Source organism: Mesoplodon densirostris, chromosome 6, assembly GCF_025265405.1.
Source record: "Mesoplodon densirostris isolate mMesDen1 chromosome 6, mMesDen1 primary haplotype, whole genome shotgun sequence".
Classification (NCBI taxonomy): domain Eukaryota; kingdom Metazoa; phylum Chordata; class Mammalia; order Artiodactyla; family Ziphiidae; genus Mesoplodon; species Mesoplodon densirostris.
In genome coordinates, this window is record NC_082666.1 from 26,297,263 (window position 1) to 26,324,793 (window position 27,531).

General features: G+C 42.8%; 1 long non-coding RNA gene across 2 annotated transcripts in view; it reads right to left on the reverse strand.

Annotated features, from left to right (window-relative positions):
• LOC132491965 (uncharacterized) overlaps window positions 1-27,531 on the reverse strand; it is a 567,227-nt gene that overhangs the window by 304,000 nt on the left and 235,696 nt on the right. The gene's annotated exons all lie outside the window — the stretch shown is intronic.

The following is a 27,531-nucleotide window of genomic DNA, read 5'->3' on the forward strand; positions in this document are numbered from 1 at the left end:
GGCGAGGACCTAACACAGCCATGAATGAATGAATGAATGAATGAATGAATAAAATAAATAATGGTGTTATTCCAGAGGTTCCAAATTCAGATGCTCTAAAAACAACAACAACAACAAAAACCTTTGAGACCTTGAAGTAGGCAATGATTTTTTTTTTCAAGACAAAGGCTTGAAACATAGAATAAAAAAACTAATAAGGGCTTCCCTGGTGGAGCAGTGGTTGAGAGTCCGCCTGCCAATGCAGGGGCCACAGGTTCGTGCCCCGGGCTGGGAAGATCCCACATGCTGCCGAGCGGCTGGACCCGTGAGCCATGGCCGCTGAGCCTGCGCGTCCCGAGCCTGTGCCCCACAACGGGAGAGGCCACAACAGTGAAAGGCCCGCGTACCGAAGAAAAAAAAAAAAAGAAAAAAAAACTAATAAATTTAACAGCAAGAGTCCTGAGGCTACTGCCCAGGTGGTTTAGCTTGGCACCTAGATAAGTCTATTTCCCTCTGCTTATTTTTGCCCTGTGTTAACATGCATGTTGAATTGACCCTTGGCTGAGACTCCTGAGTTCTACATGGCTCGAAAAAAAGTGCTCCAGCCCAGCCTGCCAAAGCTCTCTGTGCTGGATTGGGTCTCAATCCCAGCTAACAGTAAAATGTAAGTTTGCCTTTGTTCTTTATAAATGTATATCTTTGTAAATACATAAGAAAAAGAAGAGGTTGAGCTAAGACAAAATTTATGCTTTCCTGGGTCCTAGGCCAAAATAACATCTAACACCGTTAATGGTCCATGCTTAGTACAGGCTTCAGGTACTGTTGCCATGCTTTGTCTCATTTGGTTTAAGAGCCAGTGTCTTAAGTTAAGTTAGAATCCTTAAACTTAATTGGCTGCCACCTTTTTTTACCCTGTCCTGGAGAAGGAGAACTCTTCCCAAGAAGATGTGCCTTGCATAACCCTCACTGTCACCTTTGGAATACAGTATATCAGGATTGCTGTGGATATTGTCCCCATTACTGAACCTCAAGTCCCACTAAAGAACCCAGCTGGGCTTATGAGGGCATGGACATTAATAAAGATATGTCTCTACTTAGACGACTCACAGATGTTTTAACTGCTTTAAACTCCCATAAGGTCTCTGAATCCCTGTCCTCAGGGTCAGGACAATGAGATGGGTCATAAAAATCTAAAGATAAAAGCAGTTGAGGCTAAAGACATCCTTTGAAGGAAGAGCACACATCGGTGGTCTCACAGCTATGAATCCATTGACCCTACCTCTGGCTTCGTCCCTCATTAGCCCTGGACCTGTGGACTTGAGTCTTCATTCTTCTTCATGAACTCAGCAATTTCTGAATTTCTGATCATGCTGAAACCTCCTCTCAGAACCTCAGGGCTCTAGAAATGTCTTTAGCATCAGAGGTGTTACTTTGGATGTAGTCCCAGGTGACCTGCTTTACCCAAACACTGGTTGCTATTCTGTTCTTTAATAAGAGCACAGAACTGAGGAAAGCTTTTGAGATTTTTGCAGCATCTCTGTCTCAAACTTTTCAGTTCAGCCTTTTTATGGCCCTTAGAGACACAAAATGTTCCTTAACTTCCAGATAATTACCCTCTGGTTAGGGAGAAACTGGAACAAGTCTCATAATTTTTTGAGCTAAGACCTGCCCTGTTGACAAGGTGGGTATGAGGATCAAAAAAGAAAGCGTAAACTACATGTGCAATAAATTCACACACATTCTGCACACAAGGAATATTATGTAAAATGTGTCTTCCATTAGAGGATGCATTAATGAGATCCTCAGTCTGAAAACAAAGTACAAAAAATTAATTAGCCGAAATCTTACTTGAAAACTAAAAACAATTACTTAAGCAGTGCACTGTCTTGATCTCCTTTATATATCATTAAAGATGGTATTTCACTACTTTATGTGTTTGCCCTGTTTTCACTTAGGTAAAATGTCCCTTTCGACCAGAACTCTGGACTACTCTTCTAGCCTAAGAGGACACTCTACACTTAATAGGTCTCAGAGATGGCACTGAAATGGGCCCTCTGCCTGTCCCTATAGCCTTCTTGGACTTTACCATCAGCCTTTCTCTATAAGTACCCTATCTTCAATATAAAATTTAAGTCTTGTAGCTGATACATTGCAGATTTAACTCATGTTTAGCTTTCCACCCTCCTCCTCCTCATGCTACCCCTACCCAGCCTCACGTGTCTCATTTGTGTACATGTCAATCTGGATCTTAACATCATTGGAAAACCAGAAACTATATGTTTCCTTCATCTTGAGGAGGCCTCCAGCATTGTCTAGTTCAATGCTGTGCACACAATAAATCCAAATACACGTTTTAAAATACATTGATTAATACACTAAGCTTCTCTAAAAATACATATAGGGCTTCCCTGGTGGCGCAGTGGTTGAGAGTCCGCCTGCCGATGCAGGGGACACGGGTTCGTGCCCCGGTTTGGGAGGATCCCACGTGCCGCGGAGCGGCTGGGCCCGTGGGCCATGGCCGCTGGGCCTGCGCGTCCGGAGCCTGTGCTCCGCAACGGGAGAGGCCACAGCAGTGAGAAGCCCGCGTACCAAAAAATAAATAAATAAATAAAATAAATAAAAATAGGGCCTCCCTGGTGGCGCAAGTGGTTGAGAGTCCGCCTGCCGATGCAGGGGATGCGGGTTCGTGCCCCGGTCTGGGAGGATCCCATATGCCGCGGAGCGGCTGGGCCCGTGAGCCATGGCCGCTGGGCCTGCGCATCCGGAGCCTGTGCTCCGCAACGGGAGAGGCCACAGCAGTGAGAGGCCCACATACCGCAAAAAGAAAAAAAAAATAAATAAAAATAAAAATACATATATATATATATTTCAATATATATATATATATCCTTGGGAGCTGGACATGACCAGCAAGGACAGTGGGACTCTGGGGTTTGGATGGATATGAAGTGAGAAATGGTAAACAGAGAAATGGGGTTACAAGAGACACTGTTGCCAAAAACTGGAAAGTTGTTACTATGGGCCCAATCTCTCCCAGAGGCACCGCTGGGAACCTGGGGATTACAGACCATTAAGCCTCACCTCAGTATCAGGAAAACAGATGAAGAGTTTAAAGAAAGACAGAATAGTACAACACAGATAAGGTGGATGTGACACCAGGTCTCAGCATGGCTTTCCCTGGGGAGCCTGAGCCTCTATAACCAGGCTGAGTTCTTTGATAAGGAGAACGAAGGAACAGACTGTTCAACAAGGTTGTACGAGGATCAGATTTGCTCATGTTTTCAGCCAGTTTGGGTGGGGAGGAGAACACAGACACTCTAGGAAGAAGAGATAGAAGAGTTTGCATGGGATCCTGCCTGGATTCAAACATCTTTTTAGCAGCAAACAAATATGATTAACCTGGGTGGCACAGCAGTGAGCTGGAGAGTCCTAAGGAGTCACTTCCAGCCAGGTTTTCTATAGTGGGTGTTTCTGTTGGTGAATCCTACATTCCTACTGACTGCACTTAAAAAAAATCAGATATGGATTCTTTTGAAATAGGAACAAATAGTCCAATGAAATATACTTAACTATTGATCATAGGGTGCTAGAGAGTTATTATACCCAAATGCCTGTTAGCTCTTTCTTCCTTGATAGATTACCAGCACCTACAACACCTAAGACCAATGCTAAATTACACTAAATTACAGACCCTCCCGAACCCACTCCCCTGCCTATGCTTCCCGTTTCTGAAATAAAGAGCACCACTGTCCTCCCAGTCACAAAGGTGTGAAACACGGGAGCCATCTTTAACAACTCTCTTTTGCCAGTTCTATCCCAGTAGCATCCTTCTTCTCCATCCCCATTACCACTGCCCTAGGTCAGACTTCATCAGGTCTCACTGGATTAAAATGATAGCTTCCTAGCTGGTTCTTCTGCCTCCTGATATTTCCCTTTAATCTCCCTCTATACACTTCTTCCAGATCAATCTTCAAAAAGCACATCTGTTATTGTGTCACAACACACTCCTTCTCAAAACCTTTGAAGTCTCCCCATTGCCTTAACAAAATCTAAACTTTGTAACCTGGAATTCAAGACTGGCATAATCTGGGCCCAACGTATCTATTTAATATTTTGTTATTCCCCTGTATTTTCACTTTCCTTCAAATAAATTTAACTTTAATTAAAATAATATCTACTATTTATTGAATATAGGCATGGTTTTCTCCCTCCCTCTCTCTCTCTCTCTCAACCACTCTATGAGATGCCTTATGATTGATCCCCATGGGACATATGAGGAAACTGAAGTCCGAACAGATAAAATAACCTGCTAAAGACTGTCTGATTGATAGGTGGCAGGGCCAGGTCACTACCTCCAAAGCCCAGGTTTGGGGTTCTGCCTGTCCCCCATGGAACTTACCCCTTTTCTGGGAGCACCTGCACTGCCCCCTCTTCCTCGTGAAGGTGAAATGTTTATATTCCTCTTGGCTGATGCTTTTACTTTCTTGAAGTTTTTTGTTGCACAACCTGGAACTAGGAGTTTTTCAGCTCCAATTTTCTATAAAGGATTTGACCCATTAGACAGATTACTCCTAATGATTGCTTTGTTATTTATTTCTAATTCCATTTATCTAAATTGGGAGTTGTTCTTGCAGAGTGGAACAATTTTTCCTTCTCTTTTGCTAAGGAATAAAGAAAGAATTGGATAAATGACATGTATTCACTTAAGGTAAGTCAGATTGATGTGTGAAATCTCATCTGAATCATCCCTTCTCCATGGCCTGACTTTCACAGAGAATTGAGAAGCATGTAAAAAGTTGGAAGAGTTGGGCAGAAGGCACAGTCTGAAGGCACAGAGGAAAGAAGATGTGATGCTGTAAGTTAAGATTGTCAGGAGGTTCATGACCTGCTAATGTTGAAGCTAAATAAGTGCTCTTGTCAAGCTTAAGTAACATTAGCTGATTATTTTCATAAGTCCAATTCTAGCACCTCTAGGCACATTGAACAGGTTTTTAAAACAAAGAGATAATCCCCTCACTGTTCTTTGCAGACTACCACACTGACATAAAAATGCTTATGTAGATTTTTGAATGAATATGAAATCTTGTTAACATTTGTACAGGATCCATAATGTTGTGTTAGATCTTTTCTTCACTATGTATTTCTGCAAATTATATGTATCAATAATAAAACATTTTCATAGTACTTTGCAGTTTACAAAGAAAATTTATGTTATCTCATTTGATTTTTAATTTTTCCTTGAAAGGTAAGTAGAATAATTATAGATAAGGAAGCGTGACAGACAGGGAAGGAGACTTATCTATGTAACAGGGATAATGCATGGAAAAGAAAGGATTTGATCCCTGGTTCTTAATTCCAAATTCAAAGCTCTTCCCAAGCACCTTCTAGACACCTGGCACTTGACTGGTCAAGAGGGACAGAAGGCTGAATGAGACCTCAAGAAGCTTACAATACAGTGGACGGATGGGCAGAGAAGCCAGTGTAAAGCAATCTGAGAAGATATAGTACATAGGGTGTTATGGAAGCTCTGAGGAAAGGCTCATATATCAGCCAAGGGGCTTGTGGAGGACTTGTGAGCTGAGTCTTAGAGAATGAGTGGGATTCAGCCAAGCAAAGGATAGGCAAAAAATGATAGGAATTCCAGGCAAGGGAAGAACACAAGCAAAGGCACCAAGGCCTGCATGGTTGGGGTGGTGTCAGGTGTGGACTCTGTGCAGTTAATTGCTGCAGAAGCAAAAACGATCAGGCAGGGAGGCCTGATCAGTGAGGCCAAAGACATCTGCAGATATTAGATCATGGGAGCTCTTGTATGAGAAGAGCCTGGACGTGTTTCTATAGATATTAGGGAATTTTTTAAATGTTTTAAGCATGGGCTTGGCCTGGTCAGATTTATATTTCATTAGATTGTGTTGACTATGGGATGAGGATATACAGGAAGTAAATAGAAATGAAAGCAGGGAGCCCTGTACGAAGGCCATTGCAGCAGTCTAGGAGAAGAGAGATGAAGCCTGACTTAATTTGGCAGAAATTGACCAATGATATCATGTGGCTGGCAAAGGAGAAAGAGAAGTTGAGGGAGACTTATAGGTATCAATAGAAGTAATGCAGGTAGAAGAGCTCACCTTGGGAGAGTGTGAAACAGTGGGCAACTCTCGTGACTTCCAATATGTGAAAGGAAGAGAAACCTACAAAGAAGCAGGGACAGAATCGCCATATACTAGGAAAATCAGAACGATGATGCAAGGAAATTCAGATTTTCAAGAAGGAAAAAAATGATTAATAATATCAAATACTAGAAAGAGATTCAGTGAGGTAAAAACTAAAAAAATCTATTGGATTTGGCAATTAGGAAGTTATTATTGATTTCAGGGACAGCTGTTTCAGGAGAGCGAATGGGCAAGAAGCCAGACTGCAGCAGGTTAAGGAGTGAATGAGAGGTGGGAAACTGGAGGCAGTGAGTGCAGGCAAGCTTTTTGAGATATTTGGATAAGATGCTACCCAGTTAGAGGTGAACATGGGGTAAAGGCATTTATGTTTTGGTGAGGTTTTTTGTTCTGTTTAGTTTGTTTCTTTTTTAGGATTGGAAAATCTTGACCATTTTCATATTCTGAGGAAAAAGATTTCATGGAAAGGAATAAGAGGTGGTGACTAGTAAAAAATGTATAAGAGGAGAAAGTGGCATCAAGGATACACATCCTTTGAGGCTGAGGAAGGAAGAGGCAATAAATGGTAAGCTACTGATAGCTGAGAGAGATCACACCTGAGGGATCAATTTTCTCAGTGGAGTAAGAGACATGATATTCTGCTAGAAATGTAGGGTGCGGGGCATTGTGTATGGAACTCAAGGCGAGTGGTAAATGTTCAGAGAGTTACTGAGAAGAAAAGGGTGAGTAATCATGGACTCCCAAGAAGAAAAAAGCAGAAATAAATGTTGGGAGAGAGCCAACTGATGGGGAGAAAATGGAGGGACCAAGAGCCTAGAGGAGGCAAAGGCATGGCATGAGGCTACCAGAAGGGAGTTGAAGACTTCAACGGGGAAGCCCTTCTTGGTGATGGTCCTTGAGTTTGTGACTGAAGTTGAGGCAAGGTGATGGTCTGTGGAAATGGGAGTTCCAGGATTATGAGACTAGGATGTTGAATAGTGCAATTCTTGTCACTGAAATCTCCTAAGATGGTGATGGCAATTGTTGAGATGGAGAGAAAGATCATGAATCTGGTGCCAAAGTCTTCAATAAATGAACAACAGTGACTGGGAGGCTAGTAGAGGACAGTGATACAGAAGAGATAGTGTCACCGGCAAAGCTCCTTAACAATTCCTGGGAAATAAAAATGGAGCCTGGGTAATAAAATAAAGTCTAGGGGGTGGAGTCAAGATGGCGGTGTGGGAAGAGGCAGAGTTTTCATCTCCCCACAACTAGGGCACCTGCGGGATACTGGTGGGGGACCCCGACACCCAAGGAGATGGGAAGAACCCCCAAGCAAACTGGTAGGACGTGGGGGGACTGAAGGGGGAGGAGAAGTGGAAGCTGGACAAGACTGGTGGCTCTGAGGAGTGGCTGAGAGGGAGGAGGGGTTCCCTCCCCTGGAGGGACCCTCAGGGCCTTGGATCAGGGTGGAGCGCACCCAGTGTTTTCCCTGCCCAATTAGCCGGGGAAGTCTGACCAGCTCTCAGGCCGGGTCCTACGTCCTCAGAGATCCCCTCCAGGCTGGGTTGGTCAAGGGGGTGTAGGAGGGAGGCCTAAGAGAGAACAGGAGAGGCAGGCTGGAGGGGCCCTCCAGGACTGGAGGAGTGGGAGAGGAGGGCAGGGAAAACATTTGCCCCGCCCACTCAAGCACAGGAAGCCTGGTGGGGTCCCCCACCCTCTGAGATCAGAGGTGGGAGGTATGCCTAGGCTCCTTCTGTTCTGTTTAGTCTAAGCCCCACCCCTCACACCCCCCAGGGCCTTTTCCAGCCCTGTGGGTCCTAAGCATAGGCCCCGTCCACCATTCAAACCTCACCCCTGCTTAAGCCCCACCCTCCACAGCCAAGGCCTTTTCCACCTTTTTTTTTTTCTCTCCTCTTTTTAAGTATTGTGGTTCTGTTTTACCTTCCAGTTGTTGTTTCATCTATATTTTTATTTTTTTCTAACATATCTGTTAGTTTCCTAGTCTAATTTTATTTTTTACTTTGTTGTTCTCCTTTTTTTCTCTTTCTTTTCTTTTTTTTTGTCACTCCACACAGCTTGTAGGATCTTGGTTCATGAGCCAGGGGTTGGGCTGAAGCTCCTGCAGTGGGAGCTCCAACTCCAAACTACTGGACTAACAGAGAACCTCAGACCCCAGGGAATATTCATCAGCGTGAGGTCTCCCAGAGGTCCTCATCTCAGCGCCAAGACCCAGCTCTACCCAGCAGCCTATAAACTCCAGTGTTGGAAGCCTCAGGCCAAACAACCAGTAAGATAGGAACACAATCCCATTCATTAAAAAAAAGGAAAAAAATCAATGAGATGGCAAAAAAATATGTCAGAGATGAAGCAGCAAGGTAAAAACCTACAAGACCAAATAAATGAAAAGGAAATAGGCAATCTACCTGAAAAAGAATTTGGAGTAATTATAGTAAAGATGATCCAGAATCTCGGAAACAGAATGGAGGCATGGGTTGAGAAAATACAAGAAATGTCCAACAAAGATCTAGAAGAACTAAAGAACAAAAAAAACAGAGATGAATAACACAATAACTGAAATGAAAAATACACTAGAAGGAATCAATAACAGAATAACTGAGGCAGAAGAACGAATAAGTGAGCTGGAAGACAAACTGGTGGAAATAACTGCCGAGGAGCAGAATAAAGAAAAAAGAATGAAAAGAATTGAAGACGATCTCAGAGACCTATGGGACAACACTAAATGCACAAACATTCGAATCATAGGGAAGAAGAAGAAGAAGAGAAAAAGAAAGGGTCTGAGAAAATATTTGAAGAGATTATAGTTGAAAACTTCCCTAACATGGAAAAGGAAATAGTCACCCAAGTCCAGGAGGCACAGAGAATCCCAGACAGGATAACCCTGGGAGAAACACACCAAGACACATATTAATCAAACTAGCAAAAATTAAATTCAAAGAAAAAGCATTACAAGCAGCAAGGGAAAAACAAAAAATAACATACAAAGGAACCCCCATAAGGTTATCAGCTGATTTTTCAGCAGAAACTCTGCAAGCCAGAAGGGAGTAGCAGGATATACTTAAAGTGATGAAAGAGAAAAACCTACAACCAAGATTACTCTACCCAGCAAGGATCTCATTCAGATTCAACAGCAAAATCAAAAGCTTTTCAGACAAGCAAAAGCTAAGAGAATTCAGCACCACCAAATCAGCTTTACAACAAATGCAAAAGAAACTTCTCTAGGTGGGAAATACAAGAGAAGAAAAAGACCCAGAAAAACAAACCCAAAACAATTAAGAAAATGGTAATAGGAACATACATATCAATAATAACCTTGAATATAAATGGATTAAATGCCCCAACCAGGGCTTCCCTGGTGGCACAGTGGTTGGGAGTCCGCCTGCCGATGCAGGGGACGCGGGTTCGTGCCCCGGTCTGGGAGGATCCCGCATGCCGCGGAGCGGCTGTGCCCGTGACCCATGCTCGCTGGGCCTGCACGTCCGGAGCCTGTGCTCCGCGACGGGAGAGGCCACAACGGTGAGAGGCCCGCGTACTGCGCAAAAAAAAAAAAAATGCCCCAACCAAAAGACACAGACTGGCTGAATGGATACAAAAACAAGACCCATATATATGCTGTCCACAAGAGACCCACTGCAGACCTAGGGACACATACAGACTGAAAGTGAAGGGATGGAAAAATATATTCCATGCAAATGGAAATCAAAAGAAAGCTGGAGTAGCAATACTCATATCAGATAAAACAGACTTTAAAATAAAGACTGTTACAAGAGATACAGATGGACACTACATAATGATCAAGGGATCAATCCAAGAAGAAGAAATAACAATTATAAATGTTTATGCACCCAACATAGGAACACCTCAATACATATGGCAAATGCTAACAACCATGAAACGGGAAATCGACAGTAACACAGTAATAGTAGGGGACTTTAACACCCCACTTATTGGCCACCCCACACTAACTGACAGATCATCCAAACAGAAAATAAATAAGGAAACACAAGCTTTAAATGACACAATAGACCAGATAGATGTAATTGATATTTATAGAACATTCTACCTGAAAGTGGCAGAATACACGTTCTTCTCAAGTGCACACGGAACATTATCCAGGATAGATCACATCTTGAGTCACAAAGCAAGCCTCAGGAAATTTAAGAAAATTGAAATCATATCAAGCATCTTTTCTGACCACAACGTTATGAGACTGGAAATCAATTACAGGAAAAAAACTGTAAAAACCATAAATACATGAAGGCTAAACAGTGCACTACTAAATAAACAAGAGATCACTGAAGAAATCAAAGAAGAAATTTAAAAAATACATTGAAACAAGTGACAATGAAAACACAAAGACCCAAAACCTATGGGATGCAGCAAAAACAGTTCTAAGAGGGAAGTTTATAGCAATTCAATCTCAGTTCAAGAAACAAGAAAAATCTCAAATAAACAATCTAACCCTAAACCTAAAGCAACTAGAGAAAGAAGAACAAAGAAAACCCAAAGTCAGTAGAAGGAAAGAAATCATAAGGATCAGAGCAGAAATAAATGAAATAGAAACGAAGAAAACAATAGCAAAGATCCATAAAACTAAAAGCTGGTTCTTTGAGAAGATAAAAAAATTGATAAACCCTTAGCCAGACTCATCAAGACAAAAAGGGAGATTATGCAAATCAGTAAAATGAGAAATGAAAAAGGAGAGATCACAACTGACACCACAGAAATACAAAGGATTATAAGAGACTACTACAAACAACTATATGCCAATAAAATGGACAACCTGGAAGAAATGGACAAATTCTTGGAAAGCTACAAGTTTCCAAGACTGAACCAGGAAGAATTAGAAAATATAAACAGACCTATCACAGGTAATGAAATTGAAACTGTAATTAAAAATCTTCCAACAAACAAAAGTCCAGGACTAGATGGCTTCACAGGAGAATTCTATCAAATATTTAGAGGAAAGCTAACACAGATCCTTCTCATACTCTTCCAAAAAATTGCAGAGGGAGGAACATTCCCAAATTCATTCTACGAAGCCACCATCACCCTGATACCAAAACCAGAAAAAGATATCACAAAAAAAGAAAATTATAGACCAATATCACTGATGAACATAGATGCAAAAATCCTGAACAAAATACTAGCAAACAGAACCCAACAACATATTAAAAGGCTCATACACCATGATCCAGTGGGATTTATCCCAGGGATGCAAGGATTCTGCAATATATGCAAATCAATCAATGTGATACATCATATTAACAAATTGAATAATAAAAGCCATATGATCATCTCAGTGGATGCAGAAACCACTTTTGACAAAATTCAACACCCATTTATGATAAAAACTCTCCAGATAATGGGCATAGAGGGAACCTACATCAAAATAATAAAGGCTATATATTGACAAACCCACAGCGAATATACTCAATGGTGAAAAACTGAAATCATTTCCACTAAGATCAGGAACAAGACAAGGATGTCCACTCTCGACACACTTATTCAACATAGTTTTGGAAATCCCAACCATGGCAATCAGAGAAGTAAAAGAAATAAAAGGAATACAAATTGGAAAAGAAGAAGTAAAACTGTCACTGTTTGCAAAGGACATGATACTATACATAGAAATTCCTAAAGATGCCACCAGAAAACTACTAGAACTAATCAATGAATTTGGTAAGGTTGCAGGGTACAAAATTAATTCACAGAAATCTCTGATATTCCTATACACAAAAAAGAAAAATCAGAAAGAGAAATTAAAGAAACAACCCCATTTACCATTGCAACAAAAAGAATAAAATACCTAGGAATAAACCTACATAAGGAGGCCAAAGACTTGTACTCAGAAAATTATAAAACACTGATGAAAGAAATTAAAGATGACATAAACACATGGAGAAATATACCATGTTCTTGGATTGGAAGAATCAATATTGCAAAAATGACTCTACTACCCAAAGCAATCTACAGATTCAATGCAATCCCTAGCAAACTACCAATGGCATTCTTCACAGAATTAGAACAAAAAATTTTACAATTTGTATGGAAACACAAAAGACCCTGAATAACAAAAGCAATCTTCAGAAAGAAAAATGGAGCTGGAGGAATCAGGCTCCTTGACTTCAAACTACACTACAACCTGCAGTAATCAAGACAGTATGGTACTGGCACAGAAACAGAAATATAGATCAATGGTACAGGACAGAAATCCCAGAGATAAACCCATGCACATATGGTCACCTAATTTACGACAAAGGAGGCAAGAATATACAGTGGAGAAAAGACAGCCTCTTCAATAAGTGGTGCTTGGAAAACTGGACAGCTACATGTAAAAGAATGAAATTAGAACACTTCCTAACACCATACAGAAAAGTAAATTCCAAATGGATTAAAGACCTAAATGTAAGGCCAGACACTATAAAATTCTTAGAGGAAAACATAGGAAAAACACTCTTTGACATAAACCACAGCAAGATCTTTTTTGACCTACCTCCTAGAGAAATGGAAATAAAAACAAAAATAAACAAATGGGACCTAATGAAACTTAAAAGCTTTTGCACAGCAAAGGAAACCATAAACAGAATAGACAACCCTCAGAATGCGAGATAATTTTTGCAAATGAAACAACAAAGGATTAGTCTCCAAAATATACAAACAGCTAATGCAGCCCAATATCAAAAAACCAAACAATTCAATTTAAAAATGGGTGGAAAACCTAAACAGACATTTCACCAAAGAAGACATACAGATGGCCAAGAGGTGCATGAAAAGATGCTCAACATCACTAATTATTAGAGAAATGCAAATCAAACCTACAATGAAGTATCACTTCACACCAGTCAGAAGGGCCATTATCAAAAAATTTAGAAACCATAAATGCTGGAAAGGGTGTGGTGAAAAGGGAACCCTCTTGCACAGTTGGTGGGAATGTAAATTGATACAGCCACTATGGAGAACAGTATGGAGGTTCCTTAAAAAACTAAAAATAGAACTACCATATGACCCAGCAATCCCACTACTGGGCATATACCCTGAGAAAACCATAATTCAAAAACAGACATGTACCACAATGTTCATTGCAGTGCTATTTACAATAGCCAGGACATGGAAGCAACCTAAGTGTCCATCGACAGGTGAATGGATAAAGAAGATGTGGCATATATGTACAATGGAATATTACTCGGCCATAAAAAGAAACGAAATTGAGTTATTTGCAGTGAGGTGGATGGACCTAGAGACTGTCATACGGAGTGAAGTAAGTCAGAAAGAGAAAAACAAATACCGCATGCTAACACATACATATGTAATCTAAAATAAAAAAAAAAAAAAAAAAAAAAAGGTTCTGAAGACCATAGGGGCAGGACAGGAATAAAGACACAGATGTAGAGAATGGACTTGAGGACAAGGGGAGGGGCAAGGGTAAGCTGGGGCAAAGTGAGAGGGTGGCATTGACATATATACACTACCAAATGTAAAACAGATAGCTAGTGGGAAGCAGCCGCATAGCACAGGGAGATCAGCTCGGTGCTTTTTAACGACCTAGAGGGGTGGGATAGGGAGGGTGGGAGGGAGACGCAAGAGGGAGGATATGGAGATATATGCATGCTTATGGCTGACTCACTTTGTTGTACAACAGAAACTAACACAATATTGTGAAGCAATTATACTCCAGTAAAGATTAAAAAATAACAATAATTAAAAAGTTTAAAATAATAATAATAAAGTCTAACCGTTTTTTTACCTTTGTGCTTAGTCCAGTTTCACTTGCTCATAGGGTCCTCGGTGCCAGGCACTTCACACCAGAATTAGTAGTGTGAGAGGGCTGTGCGGACACCTCAGCTCCGGCTGCGAGCAGAGACGCTGCACAGGACGCTCAATTCAAGATGGCGGCAGCGGGCCATGCGCAGAGACACTGCACAGGACGCTCAATTCAAGATGGCGGCGGCGGGCCGTGCACCCGGCACTGCGATCTGGAGCCTAAGCAGCACAGCTGCGCCTGCCCCAGTGGACTCCGCCCCCTCCCCTCTGACAAGAGCCCTATAAAGCAGACCTGCTGACTGCCTGTCAGGGAGAGCTTGCAACTCTCTATTCTTTCATCAAAGAATTAAACGTTCCTTTGCTTCTGAACCAAACTCCGTCTCCTTCTATTGGCTTGAACGACACCAGGCAGGAGGACTCTTATTGTCCCAACTGGAAAGGGCCAGAAACAATAGTGGGTTATATAGCCAAATAGAATGAAACAAAATAAATTGCAATTTTCACTAGGGTGAAAGTGTAATGTCTATAAATGTAAGAAAAAATCCGCGAGTGTGTCAACCCCCTTCCCAGTTTCATAGGGCATGAAAAATGGAAGAATGAGTAGCTTCCCTTGGGGAAATCCAGAGGGCAATCCAGATCTCAGCAAATGAGGGGGGTGGATGGGGAGCAGTCCACCGTGAAGCAGGGACCCAGGGCACAGAGGAGAGAAGTGGGAAGTCAATAGTGAGAGGAAGATCGGATCATTCAAGTAATTAGAGGGACACCAACAGGAGAAAAGGAGAGTCAGGTGTGGCCTTTCATCCTGTGATAGAGAATTGCAAAGATGAGAAGCCTGGTTAGAAGACATTCCCCCACCCCACCCCCCATCAAATATTCTAACTGTGGCCCAGACTGGGTGAGCATCTCAGGTAGTGTCTGCCTAGTCTCAGGGAGACCATGAGGACTGCTAAAGGTTTGCAAACAGATTTCCAGAGCCTTCCTCTTGTCTCCTAATACTTGGAGGAAAAAAAAAAAAAGTATTCTTAACTCATCCCACATTAATGTTTTATCCAGAATAAATTTTGCAATTAAAAAAATCAACTCTCATTCTTTTTAAATATGTTCAGTTAAAATGTGCAAACAACTATTATCTTCTTTTAAAGAGAAACAGGGAAGACTTTACATCTGCTTTTTCATATTTCACAGGAGAAAAAAATGGAGCAAATGATGTGATTGAAGCCAAGGTTGTCTATAAAGTGTGAAAGCACTTCCTTTCCTTCCCAGGAGCCAGGGCTAACTCTGGGAGGGAGAGGAAATTAGCATGAAAGTTTTACTTAAATTACAAGATGGGTGGAGACCTTGCCCAGAGATGGTATCTCCTTGTCTCCTGTGACAGACAATGAATGGCTTTCAAGACCAAGGGCATTCTCTTTATTATGTAAATAGTTTCCAAGAAGCTCATAATCTGTTCTATTGGAATAAGTGTGATGGTGCTGAAAGCATGCTGACCCAGGAGTTTAGAGGGTCTGCTGGGTCTGTCTTCACTCAACTACCTATGCATTGTGTAACTTTCAGTTAAACCCTGTTTCCTCATTTTCAAAAAAAATCAGAACCTATGCCACAGAGTTGCTATGAGGATTAAATAAGATGATGATGGGAAAATTGCTTTGTAAGATGGAAAGCACCAGATGCATATCTGTCTATACTAGGGTGGGCTGGAACTGATGCTTCTGCATCTACTGTCTAACTCTTGGCCAAAGGAGTGAGCAGAATGCAGTGGGGCAGAAACTTTGGGCAGGCAGGATCCTGAATGCTTTTTGAATCACACCGATGGGAACCCTTCATTTATCTGCCTATAACTGCCCTGATTCATCCATTTGAAAAATTATCAGAGTAAGAGTAAGAAAATACACAGTTGTTACAACTTTCTTCACAACCTAGTCAAGAAACAATAGAGCTTTTTTCGTAATCACATTAAAGGTTCATATACATAATTCAAAGGTCATCAAAGCTGTTTCTGCCAGAAACACATACCAATATTACATATATGTATTTACACATACACATATAAGTATATATACACAGATACATATGTAAGTATACACATATGTATACATATACAATTATATGATTATATGTTATAATTCCTTATATTTAATTCCTGCTGTACATCTCCATCTGGATGCCCACCAGTTCCTTAAACTCAAAGCCCAAAGTGGAGAATGAAACTTAGTGGTTTAAGACAATGTATTGTTTCTCACAACTCTGTGGCTTGTCTGGATGGCTCTTATTGCCTGGGATTATTCATGTGGCCACACTCAGCTGGTAGATCTGCTGCGGGCTGGGCTCAGCAGATGCTGTTGACTGGAGGCCTCCATTTCCCTCCACAGGGCCTTGGGCTTTCTGATGTGTCTCAAGACACAAGAAGAAGAATCATTGCAAGGGTGTGAAAATGGAAGCCACAAGGACTGCTGAAAGCCTAGACTCTGAAGCCATACAGTGTCACTTCAGCTGCATTCTACAGGTCAAAGCAAGTCATAGGGCCAGCCCAGGTCCAAGAGAGAGAGGAAACAGGCTCCACCTGATGAGAGAAGCAGCAAGTCTCACTGCAAAAGGCATACAAGATGGGAGATGTTGCAGCCATCTTTGGAAATAATTTGCCACATCTGATTCCAGCCTTCTTCCTTCTTTCCTTCCTTCCTGTTCATTAAACTTATAATTACTAAGCACCTGCTATGAGTCAAGCCCTCTTCTAGGTGCCAGGGATACACTCATGAATGAGACACATGAGACCCCTACCCAGGTGGAACTTAAATTCTAGTGGAACTAAGCTAATAGATGAAGGAGCTCATTTTAGCTTGGGATAAAGGGTGAGGTGAATAGGAACTGAGGTGGGAGATGAACAGGGCAGAGAGACTGCCTTAGATTGGCCATCAAAGAAGCCCCTTGAAAGAGAGGACATTTGAGCTAAACTTGGGCACAGAGACCCACAAGTGCAAAAGCCCTGAGGCAGGAGCAGATTTGGGCATGGCTACAGCATAGTGAGCTGGGGAAGAATGGCAAAGTGTGTTTTCTATATTAGCCACAGACAAAACTGGGCATCAAACTTGCAAGTTAGAAATGTTAGTGTCATCCTCAACTCCTCTCTCTCTCTCTTATCCCCAGATTCACTGGGGCCCAAGTCCAGGTGATTCTTCTAAAACCTCTCAGGTGGGTCTCTTCCTTTCCATCTCTATTATCACTCTTCTTGGTCTCTTTCACCTGGATCTGGGATTCACTCTCTTGCCTGCCTCTGTTCTCTTCCCACTTCAATCCAGTCTTCAAAAAGTTGCCTGAATGATCACTTGAAGATATAGCTCAGATACAGCTCAAAACCCCTCAGTGGCTCCCCACTGCCACTGGATGAAGTCCAAACCTCTTCACTTCTCTTTGGAAGTCTGCATAATATGGCCCCCTGTTTACTTTTTGAGCATGTCTCCCCGCTCTGTGTCTAGACTCTATTGTGAGAGGGCCGTTCTTTTGAGGTTGAAGTATTGCTCCTCTCCTAAAATGCAAGTGAAATGAGAACTGAAGCCACAATCTGCCATTGATCTTTCAGCATGCATTAGGAAAGCAGATGTTTCTAAAGCCAGCTCCTCTAGACAGCAGAAAATTGGACCAGAAAGAAATCAAAGTGAAGAGGGAGGAGGGAAGAGATAGGCTCAGGGCTGGGAGTAAGGATCCAGTTTAAGTCTGAACCTGAAGTGAGTAGCTCTTGGGGACAAGTACATGAATAGTGGGGGTGAAGGAAAGATCTAGTGTCATTGACAGAAAGTGGAACGGGAATTCACAGACCATTCATCATTCACGGAAGGCCAGAGCTCAAAATGACCTTGGAGGTCCTCAAGTCCCACCCCTTGCCACACAGAGGAGGGTACCCAACCCAGAAAGGGAAAGTGCATTGCGCTTGGTCCCACAGCTACTCCACAGGAGATCCAGCCTGGCCCTCAGCCCCCAGACTCCCAGGCTGTGCTGCCTCATCTCACTTCCCTCTAATCCATCCTCCCACCCTTTCTAGGGTGGAATGACCTCATGGAGTCAGGCCCAGAAACAGGGAGCCTGATGTTGCTGTAGAATGTAACAAGAAGCCAAGGGGAGGAGGGTTTTCTCCAGCCATCAGGGTGATACTTTCCCTGGCTTACAATGGAAGCACCCAGGTCCAAAGCGTCTGGGTCAGAGACACAGGCTCCTTATCTTTGGCTGTGCTGATGTGACACATGAAGAAGCTGACAGGAAAACAACCAAGTCCATTTATTTGACTGCCATGATAAGTGAACTGGATCAGCTGTGCAGCCGGGCCAAGGAATTGCTTGGAAAGATGTCATTAGAGTGACCAAGAGAAAAAAATCACCCCTAGCAGCCAACCTAGTGGCCTCTTACAGCTAAAAATAGCCGTAGCATCATAATCTTTCTAAAGTGGTTTCACATCCATTATATCAAATTCACCACCCAACACGTCTGTGGGGTAGGTACTATTTTCACTATTTAAGGATGAGGAAATGAGAAACAGAGGGCACACTCAAGGTCACATGAGCTCATAAGTAGAAGAGTTGGAATTTGGGCACAGGTCTTATGATTTCAAATCCACATGACATACTATTTAACCTTAAAAAGGAATGAAATTCTGACACAGGTTACAACATGGATGAACCTTGAAGACATTATACTAAGGGAAATAAGCCAGACACAAAAGGACAAAAATACTGTATGATCCCACTTACATGAGTTACCTTGAGCAGTCAAATTCATAGAGACAGAAAGTAATGTGGTGGCTGCCAGAGGTTGGGAGGAGGAGGGGAGTAACTATTGTTTAAGGGGTACAGAGTTTCAGTGAGGAATATGAAGAAGTCCCAGGGATGGATAGTGGTTAAAATGGTAAATTTTATGTTATGTATACTTTACCACAATAAAAGATAAAATTAAAAAATATTTTTTCAAAATCCACATAAATGCAGTATTACCTGTCTTCTAACAATTCTATTTCTAAATCATAGTTTGTAGAATGCTGGAACTGAAAGGAGCCCTTAGTTTAGAGAAGAGGAAACGGAGGCCCAAAGAGGGCCACTGATGGATGTGGGTCAGCCAGGAGGTTAGGAGCAGGGCATGTCCTCCCAGCTCTCCCAGTGCTTTCTGGCCTAAGTCACCTCTGCCTGTTCTCAAACCTCCATGGCTAGTGTCTCAGTCAGACACTTGGGCTACCGTAACACAATGCCACAGACTGGGGGGTTTAAACAACAGAAATGTATTTTCTCACAGTTCTGGAGGCTGGAAGTCCAAGATCAACGTGCCAGCCAATTCAGTTCCTGGTGAGAACCCTCTTCCTGGCTTGCTGATGGCCACCTTCTAGCTGTGTTCTCACATGGCAGAAAGACAGAGATAGCTCTCTCTCCTCCTCCTCTTATAAGTCCTATCAGTTCAGGGCCCCACTCCTATGACTTCATTTAACCTTAATTACCTCCTGAAAGCCCTATCTACAAATGCAGTCACTTTGGGGAAGGGTGGTTAGGGCTTCAACGTATGGATTTTGAGGGAAACAATTCAGACCATAGCAGCTAGCCACCTTACACTGGGCACTTACCACATGCCGGGCCTTGTGCTTTTGCCAGAGCCTCCTCTCATCTTTCCAATCTTTCACTGGTGGAGTACCCCTGGACTCAATCTTGGCTCTCTTCTTTGCCTATACCCACTACCTGAAGTGACTGAGGCCTTCTCACAGTTATGTCTCCAGTCCTGATCTCTCCAATGAACTCAACATTTCCTTACTTGAAGATGCTAATGCATCTCAGATTTACATCTAAAACTAAACTCTTGATTGTTCTCCCCCAAACTTGTCCCTCGTTCATTTTCCCCCATTTTAGCAACCCTATTCCACTTGCTCGAAGTCAGCCTTTGACATTTCTCTTTCCATTCCAGGAAATCCATCTGCAAATCCTGTGAGCTCTGCATTAAAATGATTATTTCTCGGGGCCTCCCTGGTGGCGCAAGTGGTTGAGGGTCCGCCTGCCGATGCAGGGGATACGGGTTCGTGCCCCGGTCTGGGAGGATCCCATATGCCGTGGAGTGGCTGGGCCCGTGAGCCATGGCCGCTGAGCCTGCGCGTCCGGAGCCTGCGCGCCCGGAGCCTGTGCTCCGCGACGGGGGAGGCCACAACAGTGAGAGGCCCGCATACCGCAAAAAAAAAAAAAAAAAAAAATGATTATTTCTCAATTCTAATTCTGGGTATTTTTCTGAAGAAAATGGAAACATTAATTTAAAATATATATATACACCCCTATGTTCATCGCAGCTTTATTTACAATTGCCACAATATAGAAGCAACCTAAGTGTCCATTGATAGATGAATGGAAAAAGAACATATTCCTCAGCCATAAAAAAGAATGAATCTTGCCATTTGCAACAACATGGATGGACCTTCATGGTATATGCAAAGTGAAATAAGGCAAACAGAGAAAGACAAATACTGTGTAATTTCCTTTATACGTGGACTCTAAAAAACCAAACAAATGATCAAACAAAACAAAACAGAAACAGACTCATAGATACAGAGAACAAACTGGTAGTTACCACAGGGGAGGGGGTGGGGGGACAGGCTAAATAGGTGATGGGGATTAAGAGGTACAAACTTCCAGGCTTCCCTGGTGGCACAGTGGTTGAGAATCCCCCTGCCAATGCAGGGGACATGGGTTCGAGGCCTGGCCCAGGAAGATCCCACATGTCGCAGAGCAACTAAGCCCGCGCCTCACAACTACTGAGCCCACGCACCACAGCTACTGAAGCCCGCGTGCCTAGAGCCCATGCTCCACAACAAGAAAAGCCACAGCAATGAGAAGCCCGTGCACCACAACGAAGAGTAGCCCCCGCTCGCCACAACTAGAGAAAGCCCGCGTGTACCAACGAAGACCCAACACAGTCAAAAATAAAAATAAATAAATTATTTAAAAAAAGAGGTACAAACTTCTAGTTATAAAATAAATAAATCACAGGGAATATAATGTACTGCATAGGGAATATAGTCAATAATATTGTAACAACTTTGTATGTTAACATTGTAACTAGACTTATCATCTTGATCATTTTGTAATGTATAAAAATATTGCATCACTATGTAACACAACTGAAACTAATATAATATTGTATGTCAATTACAATTCAACAAGAAAAAGATGATTTCTCATCTCCCCTCCTCGAATTCTCCCCATACAAATTATCATCACTTCTTGGCCAGCCTATTGTAACAGGCCCCTGTCATGGATTCTGTGATGCACTTATCAGGTCCCCCTTCAGGACTGAGGCATTTGTTCCCCCAGCTGCTGGGGGTTCTGGCTGCTGAAGTCTCAGAGTTGCATCCCTCTTTGGGAATGGCGCTCAGAGAGGAGCTGCTTCACCCAAGGTTGCTCTTCTCCCAAGATATCTACCTGGGTCAAGCCCTCATTTAATCGAGATGTCTATTCAAATGCTATCTCATTACGAAGGCCTTCTGACCACTCGTATGCAAAATAATATCTCCTTTATTCTCTGGCTCCCTGACTCTGCTTTAATTTTTCTTCATAGCATGTCTCAGCCTCCGACCCATATTTATTTGTCTATTTATTTATTGTTCTAGAATTTAAGCTCCAAATACTGGGGTACGTGTGTCTGTCTGTGTGCACTGGCGACTGCTTAGCCCCAGCACCGAGAACAGAGTCTGATGGCACATGGTAGACGTTTGTATCCGTTTCCTTTTGTGGCTGTAATAAAGTACCACAAACCTAGTGGCTTAAACAACACAAATTTGTTATTGTGCAGCTCTGGAGGTCAGAATTTGAAATGGATTTCACTGGGCTAAAATCAAGGTGTAGACTGGGTGCATTCTGGAGGCTCTAGGGGAAAACGTATTTCCTTGCTTTTTCCAGTTTCTAGAGGCCTCCTGTATTCCTCAGTTTGCGGCCCTGTTTCTCCATCTTCAAAGTCAGCAGCAAAGCATCTTCAAATCTGTCTCTGACTCGTTCCTGCCCACCCCCCACCCTGCCTCCTGCCTCCTTCTTCCACTTCTAAGGACTTTTGTAACTACACTTGGCCCATCCCATTAATCCAGGATAATCTTCCTATTTTAAAGCCAGCTGATTAGCAACCTTAATTCCGTCTGCAACCTCACTTCCCTTTTGCCACACAACCTAACATATTCACAGGTTCTGGGGATAAGGACATGGATACCTCCGGGGGTGCCAATATTCAGCCAACCTCAACACTCAATAAATATTTTATAAATAAATGAATGATTAATTATCTAATTTCACTCATTCAGCAATCCCTTAAAATCAGTGCTATTATTCTCCCTTTTTACAGATGAAGGAAATAAAGGCTGAAATGTTAAGTCACTTGCACTTAGCTAGTTCACCTAGCCAATAAATAACGAAACAGAATTTCAAATATAGACAGGCTGACTTGAATCAGTCTCTGACTGCCCCCACTTGCTTCATTTTCCTGTAATTGTCAGCTCGATCTCCCACACTAGACTCAGAGATGCTAGAGGGCAGAGACCATGGCTTTGCATATTTGCAACCCCAAATTTCAGCCTAGGACCTGGCAAACAGCAACAAGAGCAACAACGGTAATAACAGTGGGAATGTATTGAGAACTTGACATGTGCCAAGCACTGTTATATACATTTTATCTGCACCCCAAAATATTTGTTGAGTGCATGTTGTATGGATAAAACCATCTTTTCTCACTAAATCTCATTTTTAGCCCTATCTAATACTCGAGCTCTATACTAAATGTGCAAATTAAGTCATATTGAATTGGAGAGGCTCTAAAATATCATCAAGAGTAGGATTATTTCTGTCTTCTGGTCTGAATCCAGAATCCCAACTCATCATCAATCAGTCTGTCTAATGAATGAACATTCACTGTGAATAGATTTATCCATTCTAGATTAAGACTTTGATTTGACAAACTAGAAAATAATGACTAAGATACACAGAGGTCTCCCCAGTTCCCTAAGCACACTCACATATATATTTAACTCTCAGAATGGCATTGTACATAGGGGAGGAACATATTATTACTCCCACTTCATGATATGAAAGCTTAGACTCAGAAAACCTACATAGCTTGTCCAAGGTCATCCAAGTAGTGAGGACCACAGTCCAGATTTCCTCCTTCTAACTCCACACTTTTCTGCTGTATTGTGCTGCCAAGTAGAACATCATATGCCTTTTAGAACGGGGACTGCCCATGCAGACTGGCAAAGCTCAGCGTCCATGCGGATTCGCGGGGACTGTGCCAGCTCCTCGAATCTGGTTTACCCACTCAGATCACCCAGCCCTCCCGATTACGAGGTTTACAATTTCTCAGTCTGCACAATGAAAGAGAGGCCCTATGAATTCAAATCACTCCATAAAATCTACCAAAAAAACAAGTTGGGGAGCGGGGAAGAGGGAACAATTGCCATTGGGATGGCTTTTATTTGCCCTGAAAAATAATATTTTTACTGAATATAAATTCTGCAAGAGATTCAGGGGAAGAATTTAACAGGTTTAGGAGATTTCTATTCTGTTTTCTTTTTATCCACTTTTCTAAGCATCCTTTCTATTTCCACTGTGCTTTGAAAAGAGTGCAAGAGGACTCAGGCTCTGGGATAAAGAGAGAAAGAAGAATCCTAGAGTTACGGAGCCTGGCTAACCCCTTTTCTGTGAAGCTCTGTGTGCTCCTTTGTGCAGTAATGAAGAGATGGGAAGAAAAGAATTGTCTCCACATTATCCGCCACTAGGCCAGCCAAAAGGACCTCTGACTCAAGGAGTGAACCATACCCACTACAGGCTCATTCCCCTTGCACCTTCACTGCCAGATGACACTCTCAGAGAACTCTGTCCCCACAGCAATTCTCCATGGTTTTGGGGTCAGGAGCTGCCACGGGAAAAGTATCTAATTCCACTTTCACACACTTGTGGTGTCAGCAACCCAAATATGGAGGTCTATTTTAATCGCATTTTCACTACTCAAAGGCAACAGTGCAGGGAAAGAAGCCCATTTGTCAGAATCAATGAAGAAATCTTCCAATTCATTTCTAGGCTATAATCATACTGAATTCCCCTCACCAAACATCCTACAAGGTTTGGTGTTCCAAGCGACTGGGGGGTTTCTAAGTCCAATCCACATTGCATACTCTAGCCAGAGAGACTTTTCTAAAGCACAGATTTCTCCCTGTCAAGTCTGTTCTCCAAATTGTCTCCAGAGTGATCTTTCTAAAACATACACTCATTTATTCCACAAGTATATATTCAGTTGCTATTAGGTGCCAGGCACTTACCTAGGTATGGTGAGTGATCAAGGCAGGCAAGTACCTGTGTTTGTCTAGAGAAAGGAGACAATGTTAATCAAGTAAACAGATAAACAAGATTAATCAGATAACTTAGTAATAGAGAGAAATCAGAATCAGTCTTGGGATAGAAAGTGACATGGGTGGAGTGATACTTTGGTGGTAAGTCACATTTGAACCAAGGCCTTAGAGACAAGAAGGAAATTATGCCAAGATCTAAGAGAATAGCATTCCAGACAAAGGAAGGAGGAAATCCAAAAGGTAGAAATGAACATGGTTGTTTGCAGAACACAAAGAAGGGCCAGGAGGCTGGAAGATACAAGTAAAGGGAAAGTATTGGGAGTTGAGGCAAGAGAAGAGGGGCTGGGACAGTAGAGGTAGAAAAGCAAATACAGAGGCAGGTTCAAGACAAAGCTTGGAGGTAGACCTCAGAGCACTTTCTGATTGATTTGACGTGGGACATAGGAGGAACACAATCAACGATGACTGTGCTTTGGGGTTTGAGCAACTGAGTGGATGGTGGTGCCACTTTGAGTGGGGACAAGAAGGGAACAAAGTTGGGAGAAACACAAGTGTTTTGCTTTGTCTGTGTTACATGTAAAATGTCCACTAGACATTCAAGTGAAAGTATTAAGTCAATAGCTGGATACACAAATCCAGAGGTAAACAGACAGTCTGGGGGAAACATAAATGTAAGTGTCACTGGCATATATCCTTGTTACTTGCAGCAGTGAAATTCCTGGGGAGAAAGGATAAAAAGAGGGAAGAGCAGAGCCCTAGGGCACTCCAATATCCAGAGGTCTAGCAGTGGAGGAGGACCAGCAAAGGACAGTAAGAGAGGGTGGCCAGTGAGGTGGGAGGAAAACAAGGGGAATGCCACACAAAGAGCCAGGAAAAGAAAGTGATCAAGAAGGAGGGAGCAATTAACTGTGTCAAGTGTTGCTAAGCAGTTTATTTAAAAAAAAAAAAAAAAAGGAAGAGAAGTGATCAGTGGCTTTAGCAAAATGGAAATCCCTGGTGACCTTGAGAGGAGAGGTTTCAGTGGGATGACTCACTCCTGCCTGGCACGGCACTCACAGCCCAGACTGGGGCTGGCAGATGCCTTCCAGGCTAGTGAGCACATGCTACAGGGTCCTAGATGAAAGGACACATGACAGTACCTCCTGGAGGAGAAGGCTTTATGCACAAGGGATGTCTGAGCTCTTACTTTAAGGTGCAAATGCGTTTACAGAGTGAGGAAAGCATGGGGGTGGCAGACAGGTGGGAGGATGGTGAAGGACATCAAAAGTAGAGGGAAGAAAACCTATGTGAAGGCACAATTGTGAAAGGACTTGTATGCCTTGGGATGGTGCAGTGGGTGAACGGTGGCCCCCAAATAATATGTCTATATCCTAACACCTGGAACTTGTGAATGTGATCTCATTTGGAAAAGGGGTCTTTGCTGATGTAATTAAGGATCTTGAAATGACTTCATCCTGGATTACCCTGGATTATTATGACAAGTATCCTTGTGAGAGAAAGGCAGAGGGAGATTGGAGACAGGAGAGAGGGGAAAGACCCGCAAAGGCGAGGTGAGGATGAAGGCAGAGATGGGAGGGATGCCACCATAGCAGAGCCATGGAAGCTAGAAGAAGCAGGGACGGATTCTCTCCTAGAGCCTTCAAAGGAAGCACAGCCCTTTCAACCTTGACTTCAGACTTCTAGCTTCTAAAAGTATGAAAGAGTATATTTCTGTTCTTTTAAGCCACCAAGTTTGTGATAATTTGCCTCAGCAGCCCTAGGAACCTAATACAGATGGACAGAAGTTCATTGTGGCAGGCGTTCAGGATGCTTTTCTGGGTGCCCAGCGACCCTTCTGTTACCCTTTTCTATCAGATGTGGATCTGAGCCATGCTCTCCTTCCTGGGTAGCAAAGAAAGCAGCCACTTACAGCTAGCCTGGCTTCTTTACAAGGAAAGCCAAGGCCTGTTAGTCAAAACCAGACATAACAGTGAGGACACCTAGGTTTCTAAAAGAGGCAAGGCCAAAATATGCTAATGGAAGGGAAAATCCTTTCCTCTATAGGATTTCAAATGGGGTGGACTCATTTTAAAAACAGACCAAAAACCCACTGCTGCCTGGGTGAGGCATATCTGCCTGGTAGGTAAGCATAAAGAAATTAGCCACCGCTCTCAGCAAAGATGATCTGAACTGGAACTGTGGACTTGCAATCACCCAGGGGACCAGAGCCACCCTTACCTCTCACTCTGGGACCTGCTGAAACCTGAGGTGTCACTCAAATTTGTGAGATGAGAGAGAGGTGGAGCAGGTTGTCGGGCAGAGGTGTGCAGTGAGGGCACCACACCACAGAGGAAAGCATGTGGGGAAAGGGGACTCCACAGAGACAGGAACCCATCAGTGGAAAGGAGACATCGTCCAGGAGGACTTTAAGGCCCCCTGTGTGGCGTAAAAGAACAAGGAATCAGTATTCAGATTTTGTGTCTTGATACTGTATGTCCCTTCTTAGATCTGGGAAAGAACCTCATAGAATGGCACCATTGTCCGCTGTCCGGCTGACGGGTCTGGTGAAGGCTGGTGGGGCAGGCTGGGGAGGGGAACCCGGGGTCTGGTGAAGGCCTTAGGTGCCTCTATTCTCTGGGATGGGAGGGGCGCTGTGTCTTGCACCACCCCACCTTCTCCACCTCCCCGTCCGAGTTCCTATGTGAGAGAAGTCACCTTGGGCGATGATAGCAGCAAAGAAACCCCTCCCCAACTAAGCTGGGAGTAAAACCAAGGTACTGAGGTTTTCCAGCCATGATTAGATTTGCTTTATATAGCAATCACTCTAAGAGCAGTGTGGAAAATGGAGTGCATGGGAAGAAACTGGTAACAGAAAGATCACATTCCAGAATGTTTAAATAACAGTCCAAGAGAAGGATGAAGACGACCAGATGAAGGCAGTGGCAGTGTGGGCAGAAGCACTCACTGAAGAGGGGGCCCCAACTTGGGAGACTGAGCTGAGAGCTGTTCTGTTAACCAAGATGTGGACAAAGGCGAGTGGCAGGATTCTCCACCTGATCCCTATTCCCAGAAAACCGGGCTGTTGGAACACCAGGGCTCCTCAGGGGTCAAGAGAAATCCTGGACATTTCCATGTTTGAGGCTTTTGGTGCTTTAAATAAAAAGATAGAAATGCAAAAACAGGGCCAAATAAACCATGGTACCTCTGAAATATTTCCTTTTTAAAAATTATGGCTTTTAAACTGCATGCACAATGCAATGCATGTTTGTTTACTCTTCAAAGGCAATCATAGAAATTATCAATTTA